Source organism: Panthera pardus, unplaced genomic scaffold (assembly GCF_024362965.1).
Source record: "Panthera pardus isolate Hobbes unplaced genomic scaffold, ASM2436296v1 HiC_scaffold_10, whole genome shotgun sequence".
Classification (NCBI taxonomy): Eukaryota; Metazoa; Chordata; class Mammalia; order Carnivora; family Felidae; genus Panthera; species Panthera pardus.
Window position 1 is genome coordinate 74,499,004 of NW_026526655.1, and position 7,803 is coordinate 74,506,806.

General features: G+C 37.7%; 1 long non-coding RNA gene across 1 annotated transcript; it reads left to right on the top strand.

Annotated features, from left to right (window-relative positions):
* The first annotated feature begins 805 nt into the window (after positions 1 to 805).
* LOC109269749 (uncharacterized) lies at positions 806 to 5,774 on the top strand. Its single transcript, XR_002081247.2, has 2 exons — positions 806 to 1,153; positions 5,614 to 5,774. It is a non-coding gene; the product is annotated as an uncharacterized LOC109269749 (long non-coding RNA).
* Positions 5,775 to 7,803: the final 2,029 nt, after the last annotated feature.

The window sequence follows — 7,803 nt, forward strand, 5'->3', positions numbered from 1 at the left end:
AGAAAATTAAAAACAAATTCTTCTTTTAAGCTATGCATATTTGGAAAGTAGACTTTGAAACTGGTCCTTTTATACCTCTCATTATGTACTACACTCATGGCCAAAAAGATTCTAATCCTTTTTCCGCGGGTATATCCTTCATCCCCTGTTCCTTGTGCCGTCAGTGATAACCTGTGTAGTCTTGATCAGTTTCCTCGTTTTAAAGATAGACATACTAATTCTTATTGCATTTATAGGGATGATGGAAGGCCAATCTGTAGGAAGGTGGTTTGCTATCTGTAAAGCTCCATACAAAGGAAAGAAATTATTCTTTCCATATATGTCCCTAATCTAAAGTTACTCTTCATGTCTAAATCAAGTCCTCTTTCTTAATCTTTAATGCTATTCTCAGAAGGTCTGGTCCTGTGGAAATGAAGATTAACCATTCATTTCCCTTTTTTTTCCTTTCTTTTCTTTATTTTTAATGTAACTGATTGCCAAGTTGGTTAACATACAGTGTATACAGTGTGCTCTTGGTTTTGGGGGTAGATTCCCGTGATTCATCGCTTATATACAACACTCAGTGCTCATTCCAGCAAGTGCCCTCCAATGCCCATCACTTCTATTTGGTGAGGAGGTATATATATTCTATTTAATCTAACGCAAGTTATTCAACACTTTCAATTTCCTTTTCCACATGTATTAGTCAGCTTTGACTGCCATAGCAAAACACCATAAGTTTCATGGATTAAACAACAGAAATTTATTTCTCATAGGTCTAAAGGCTGAGTAACTCAAGATTAAGATGCTGGCTGAGTCAGTTTCTGCTAAGAGCTCTCCTCCTGGCTTGCAGACAGCTACCTCCTTGCTGTGCCCTCACATGGCATGGATACAGTTTTCTGGTGTCTCTTATAAGAATATGAATTGTATTGGGTCAAGGCCCAACCTTTATGACCTCGTTTAACTTTAATTACTTCTATAAAGCTGCTATCTCAAATACTGTCACATGGGGGTTAGTGCTCCAGCATCTAAATTTGAGAGAGTCATGGTTCAGTCCATAGCACCGTACCGAATAACAACTGTGGAATTTTTTCCATTTTGTGTCACCAGATTTTTAATTAGTGCCTATGCTTCATCCTGGTTATATGTACTTTAGTGAACTGGCAGAATATGTGTATATATGTATATATGTATGTGTATATATGTATGTATAAATATATATATTTATAGGTTAAGGTATATATATGTATGTATAGAGGTATATATGTGTGTGTGTGTGTGTAATGTTCATTCTATTTTTGTATTAAAATATTTAATTTTATATTTTGAACATATGAACCCCAATATTCCTATCTCAAAGTCTCTATTGGCTATGATTAAAGTTTAATTAGGGTTTTTTTTTTTACCAGTAAGAAAAAAAATCTCCTCTACGTTTTTGTTAATGTTATGAATTAGCAGGAGATATTCAGAAATAGAGTTGCCTACATGTTGTTTGAAAATTGTTTACAGCAAATAATGAACAAAGCAAATCAGATTGCCAAAGGCCTGGCTGTTGAAAAAGTGTAGCACATTATTAATTAAAATACAAGTCAGCTTTTCCAGCACTTGTAGCCTGTGGGTATCGAATGTACTCCACTTGATTGAATCAGGTAGTGGCAGCACAGGCATTTTTTATTTTGTGCTGGAAGGGATAACAAAAATGTAAAGCTGTTTTCTGCTACTTCATTTGAAAAAATATTATTTTGGAATGAAGGCCCACCAGCTGCAGCAGACAGGCAGAAATAATATAAAATCTACACTATACCCTTGCACTGTGCTTTTTAAACAAGGGGTCTACAACCTCAGACACTCTCCTGGCATTGTATTATAGGCAGACCTTTGTCTATGGCCAAGGAAACAGTTTCCATGGAGATGCGAGGCATTTGACAATGGTCACTGTTTTGGTGAAGAAAATTAATCCAAGCAGGAGACCAGTTTAGAGTTGTAAGATTTTTTTTTTTCCTAAGCAGAAGGAGGGGAAGAAAGAATTGAGAAGGAGCATAGAAGAAAAGCATATCTGCCTTTCGGGTATTCTTTTTAACATGCTGAAGTCAGTGAAATTTGGAGAAACCACAAAGTGTGTTTCCAGTTTCAATGCTGATGGGAATTCTCAGGTGAAAGAAAAAAATAGTAAAGAGAATATGATCTTTTATAATACACTTAAATATTTAGTTCACCCCTAGGATAAGTCAGGAAAAGAAATAATGCTGAGAGTTTTTTTTTAATTCAAACACTACCAACCATTAAACTAAAAACTGATACTTTTTAACTCTGCCTGTTCCAAACTCTTCAAGAACAGAGATCTCTTCTTATTCATCTCTGTGTTTCTTTTAGTCCAACATCTGGGAAAATAATTAGAATAGTAGGTTTTTCATAAATGTTTGTTGAATGTCGTGGATACATCAAATCGTGATGATCCATAAAACAAGAAATACAATAATTTAAAAGGATTGTGAATGCTACCTACAGAATCAACTCTACCCATGTCAGAGCCCCTCTGGATTCCATTCAGACAACTCTGAAAGTGTTTTAATGCTTTTCAGGCCACCAGCGTTGAAAAGAACATTTAGAGATTTTAAGATGGTTTACAAAAATGCCTGGTGAAGAAACAGGTTTGGTATGGTAATAATGGGCGGAAGTGAAACGGAGTGAGTCAAATGCCTTTTGGACTTGTGGGATCTTGGTGTCTTTTTGGGTGGAATTAGTCACCCCTGGCCATTGGATTGAACTTCTTCCTCCTTTATTGCGCTCATAGGTTCGAAATCTTTATAGTGGGCACCAGTGAATCATATTAATCTCTATCTCTTGTGACAGATTTCCTGGGTTTAAATTAGTGCATTCCTACAGTTCTCAAGTTAAAGCCTTCAATGAAGCAAATTAAATATCAACCAAATTCACTCAGTTCCATTCCATGCTTCAGTCCAGGTCTGCCATTCTCTAATTCATAATAATTGTCTGAGATGTCGTCTTTACCCTGAGAGGTTTCAGTGGACTTTATCATTTAAAAAGCTCTCCCTATTCAAGGAAGCTCTTCACTGACCTAGGTTCATGATGCCTTGACATGTTCCCTGGACCTCAGGGAGGAGTGAGCTATGTGCCACTCAGACAGAGGGGGAAGGAGCTGGCTTCTGTCTCAATTCCAGAAGCAGCATACTCTGTCTAGCCTGCCAGAAGGATGTTCTATAATGACAAACCACATTTTCTCTTCCCTCCCTCCCTTTTTCTCCTTGGTGTAAGGTATATGCTAAATCTGTTTGCTTCTCCCCCTGTGTTGTGTCCTCTTCTCTCATCCTTTCTAGTGCCCAGTATGAGCTCATTATATCTTTTTCAGTCATTTTTTAGTCCATGCCTTGTCAACACTCCCTTTAGAACTTCCTTCCCCCCTTATTCCCTTTTTCTGTCTGCTGTAGGTACAAAGTGGTTTTCTTCCTTCCAAATCCCTACGCTGCCAACAGAATTTGCCTTAGGAATTAAGGGCACATTTACAAGATTATAAATTGGTCATTGATATATGGGCGGTCCATTTTCCCCCCTCCATTCTCATAGGCTTTTAAGCTGTTTGCATGGCCATGAGACAACAGACAGTTTTCAAAGCTATCTTGGCCTTTCTTGTTTTTTACTTCCTCTCTCTTGTGGGCATGTAAATCTTCGTTGCTATAGAGCAACTGATTGTGACCTTATGTGTTAGCAGTTCTGTTCCCTGAAAACTAAAAATAGGCCTTAATCTTCTCAACATGTGAGTATCCAAAAGGGGCTCTTTGATTAATAGCTGCCTATATGTAGTGGCATCCGTGTCCTCCTTCAAGCACACTGGGGGGTGGGGGTGGGGTGGGGAGGGGGTGCTGGCGAAGGAGAAGAGCTGCAATGTTACCATTTGTTATGGACGGCTTGTTGTCTTGTCTCCAGAGTCCAGCTCTTTCCTGACTTCTGTGCTCCATTGAGAAGGTCACTTTTGTAGGCAAACACTGTGAAAAATACACTACCAAACATAGGCTGTGTGTCTTCCTTTGATTTTGAAATGCAATTCAATTTTTTCATTTTATATGTCAGTTCTCAAAAGTTACATGAAGCTACATTTCGCTGCATAACAGAATTTTAGAGAACCTAGTTCTCAGTGGTGCTCCAGTAATTAAATAAACAAATTCCCCTCCCCTTCCCCCTACCAAAAGACCTAGGCATCGAAGTCCAAATTATAATCTTTTTTTTTCTTTTTTTTTTTTTTAAATCACTGGTTGCCTTTGCAGGGGTGAATGAGATTCCAATTGCTAGTAGCTCTGATAGGCTCAACACCTGCGTGTGTTTGAAATCCACATTCAAGTACATATTGGGTCAAACCCTAACCAGATGTAGGTACACAGCCAAGTTATTGGATTTCTTGATGATGAATAGAAAGCAGACAATGCACCTGTCTGGTTGTGGAAAGGATTTGCATAAAAATGAAGGAAGAGTACACATGCTTATGTAAAGTGGTGATTACCAGGATCACCTATATATGTACGTAAAAAAAAAAAAAAACAACAAAAAAAAAACAACCCACACAATACAGTTTTTCTAAATGAAACCATGTGAGGTGTTATAAACACACACACACATTTGCCAACAATTAGGAAACGTGTTGCTAGTCTGGGGCTATGTTAGAACGATTTGATTTCCTGGCATATTTATCCTCTGAAGAAGTGAAACACTATACTATGCCAGTTACTTAGATGTTAGATACAAAATGCTGCTTGCCATCTGATCTTTTGTGCTTGAGGTGGATGGAGGAAATAAAGATTAGGAACAAACTCCTCACAGAGATGTGAGGTACCCAAAGAGCAAGGCTCTTTTTATTGAACACGAAATCTCCATGGCAGGTAATATGGCTGGGATTAGCTTTTATGTTGAGAATTCAGATTCCCAGCTCAAATCAACTGACTTGACGGCTTGATGAGATTTCCACTGAAAATAAGTATTTATTGTATAAAGACGAAAGAAAGGAAATGTACTCTGGTTTTGTTCTATTTTGTTTTTTAAAGCTGAACATTCCTTCATTTTTTTTCTTGCAGTCACCCTTGCGTGATCTTATCTATCTGCAACAGCCCCTTTCTTAGCCTATAGGCCACCAACCTTCAAATTTAACTCTTCACTGAAAACTTTCCTCCTTGTTTAAACTCATCAGTGTTCTAAAACATCTTTGTAGTGATACTGTGATTCTGGATGAAAGAATTAAAACCATAGACCTTATGTTTTGAACCTCGTTTTTAATGTGAAAATATATCTAAAAATTAAACCAAGTGTGGGAGATAACAAAAATTTTAACTTATCATTATACTCACGCATCATTGCCATCACCAAAAGAATATATATATATATACACAGAGAGAGAGAGAGAGAGAGAGAGAGTTGATGTAAGATACATGACTTACAGTTTAGAGTGTAAATAGTAGCTCCATCACAGTGATTCCAAATACTACCTAAGAACCCATCTATTCAGAAGGCATGAATTCCATGATCTCTCTTCTCTGGAATGGACCACCCCTCGCCTGATGTACTCAGAAACGTCTCAGAGCACTTTCTTGTCACCCAGGACCAGTCACATTTGTTCTTATTTTACAGGTATAGATGTCATCCTTGCAGTAGGAAACATTCTGCCCTGGCCATCAGAAAGTGTTTTCCTGGAATGTGCTGTTCCTTTTTTGCCGCCAACTCTAATGTTGAAGGTCAGAGGGTAACAGATGAAATCTAGAGAATGCAATCAACCAATTCCCACCTTCTAAGTGGTGCCGAAGTGTTTTTATTTCCTCCTGTGACTGAATAGTGTCTCTTTGTTCCTCTTCACTGCTTGATTCCCCACCTGATTGTAGAGCCACTTGGAATTGAACTTACTTGCTTCAGGGGGACTTCAGTGTTGCCGTTACCCCCATCAAAACCAGAAACTTTGGGAAAGCAGGTCAAAGGTAGACAGTTTGAAAAGTACCTCCACTGTCTCTGTTCCACACGGAGAGCACATTACCACCTTTCCTCCCTGGCTGTGTTATCTCATTGCCACTCCAGATCCATTATCTGCTCTTCTCTTCCCTGCCATGTTCTATGTCCTAAGATTCTAATATCTCTGCATCTCATACACAAGCTGCTTTGCTTTTCAGCTTCTGGTTGAGTTTGACCAATAGGAGGCATTGGTGGGAGAATGACGGTGTGGGAAAAAGGAAAGATCAGTGTATTTTTTCCTCCTCATACTCGATCTGGGGGGTAGTTTTAATATTGGCTGCATTCTTCTACATGAGATAATGGTTCCTTCTGGTGGCTCCTGTCCCATAATTATAGCTTTCAATGGTTTGAGAGAATATTGTATCCTGCCTTGGACCATTCAGAACTAAGGGTGATAATGGCTTAGCACTATTGCTAGTTTCTAGGTGCTTCCTTGTCGCTTTTTAGTTCCCCTAACCCTGCCCATATCTCTGTAAATGGTTCCTTTACTAAACACTTTTTAATTGCTTCCTTTGAATACGACATTTGTTTCCTTCAAGGGTCATGACTGATCAATGTAGAAACTTATACAGAGAATCTATCTTCTGTTATAGCAACAATTCCCATGAAAGGGCCAGTCCACTAGTATCTTTTTGTTTTCATGGGAGTTTATCTCAGGACTTGATTGGTTTTCCCTAAAATTTGATTGAGGGTTTTCTGGGCCACCCTGGAAGTTTTAAATAATTTTGAATCTCATTCAAATGATTTGGGAGAAGGAATTTGCCTCTATGCTTTACCTTTCAGCTGACCCCTTTGCTTCTCACACACATTAGCCTACCCCTTCCAATAATTTTTAGGCTGTGTCAATTATTTAACAGATTAAGGATAAATAGATATCAGGGAAATGCAAATCAAAATCACAGTGAAATACCATTTCACACCTATAAGATAACTGTAATCAATAAGACAGATAATAAAAAAAAAATATTGGCAAGGCACTGGAGAAATTGGAATCTTATGCACTATGGTGCGAATGTAAAGTAGTATAGTCACTTTGGAAAACAGGCTGCAGTTTCTCCAAAAGTTAAATATAGTTTTACCATATGACCCAGCAATTCCATGTCTATGTGTGTATTCAAGAGAAATGAAAACCTATGCCCCCAAACTTGTACGCAACTGTTCATATCAACATTATTTATAGTAGCCAAAAAAGTGGAAACAACCCAAATTTCCATCAACTGGTGAATGGATATATGGTACAGAATAGTATTTGTTATAAAAAGAAACAAATTATTGTTACATGCCACAGCAAGAATGAACCTTGAAAACGTTATGTTAGGTGAAAGAGGACAGTCACCAAGGCCACATTTGTATGATTCCATTTACATGAAATATGAAGAACAGGCAAATCTATAGAAACAGAAAGTAGATTAGTGGTTGTCTAGGGCTGGAAGGGAAGGGTTGGAGGTAAATGGGGAGTCATTGCTAATGGACACCATGTTACTTTTTGCCATGATGAAAACATTTTTAAATTAGCCATGGTAATGATTGCACAGCCCTGCAAATATACTAAAAAAAAATTGAACCACACGTTTTAAAAGAGTGGAATGTGATCTAGATCCCAATTAGATAGAATGTGACCTAGATCTAAATGATAAAAACAGGCAAATGGATGAATCGAAAAAAAAAAAAATGGGCCTCGCCTGGTAATTACCTTCTTACATATACGATTGGTGAAGAGGAAGATTTATGAAAATGAAAAGGATTTATAAAAGTAAAAAAAAAATATATGGATTTCCAAAAGAGTTATAAAAAGCTAACTTGATAAAATATATACCA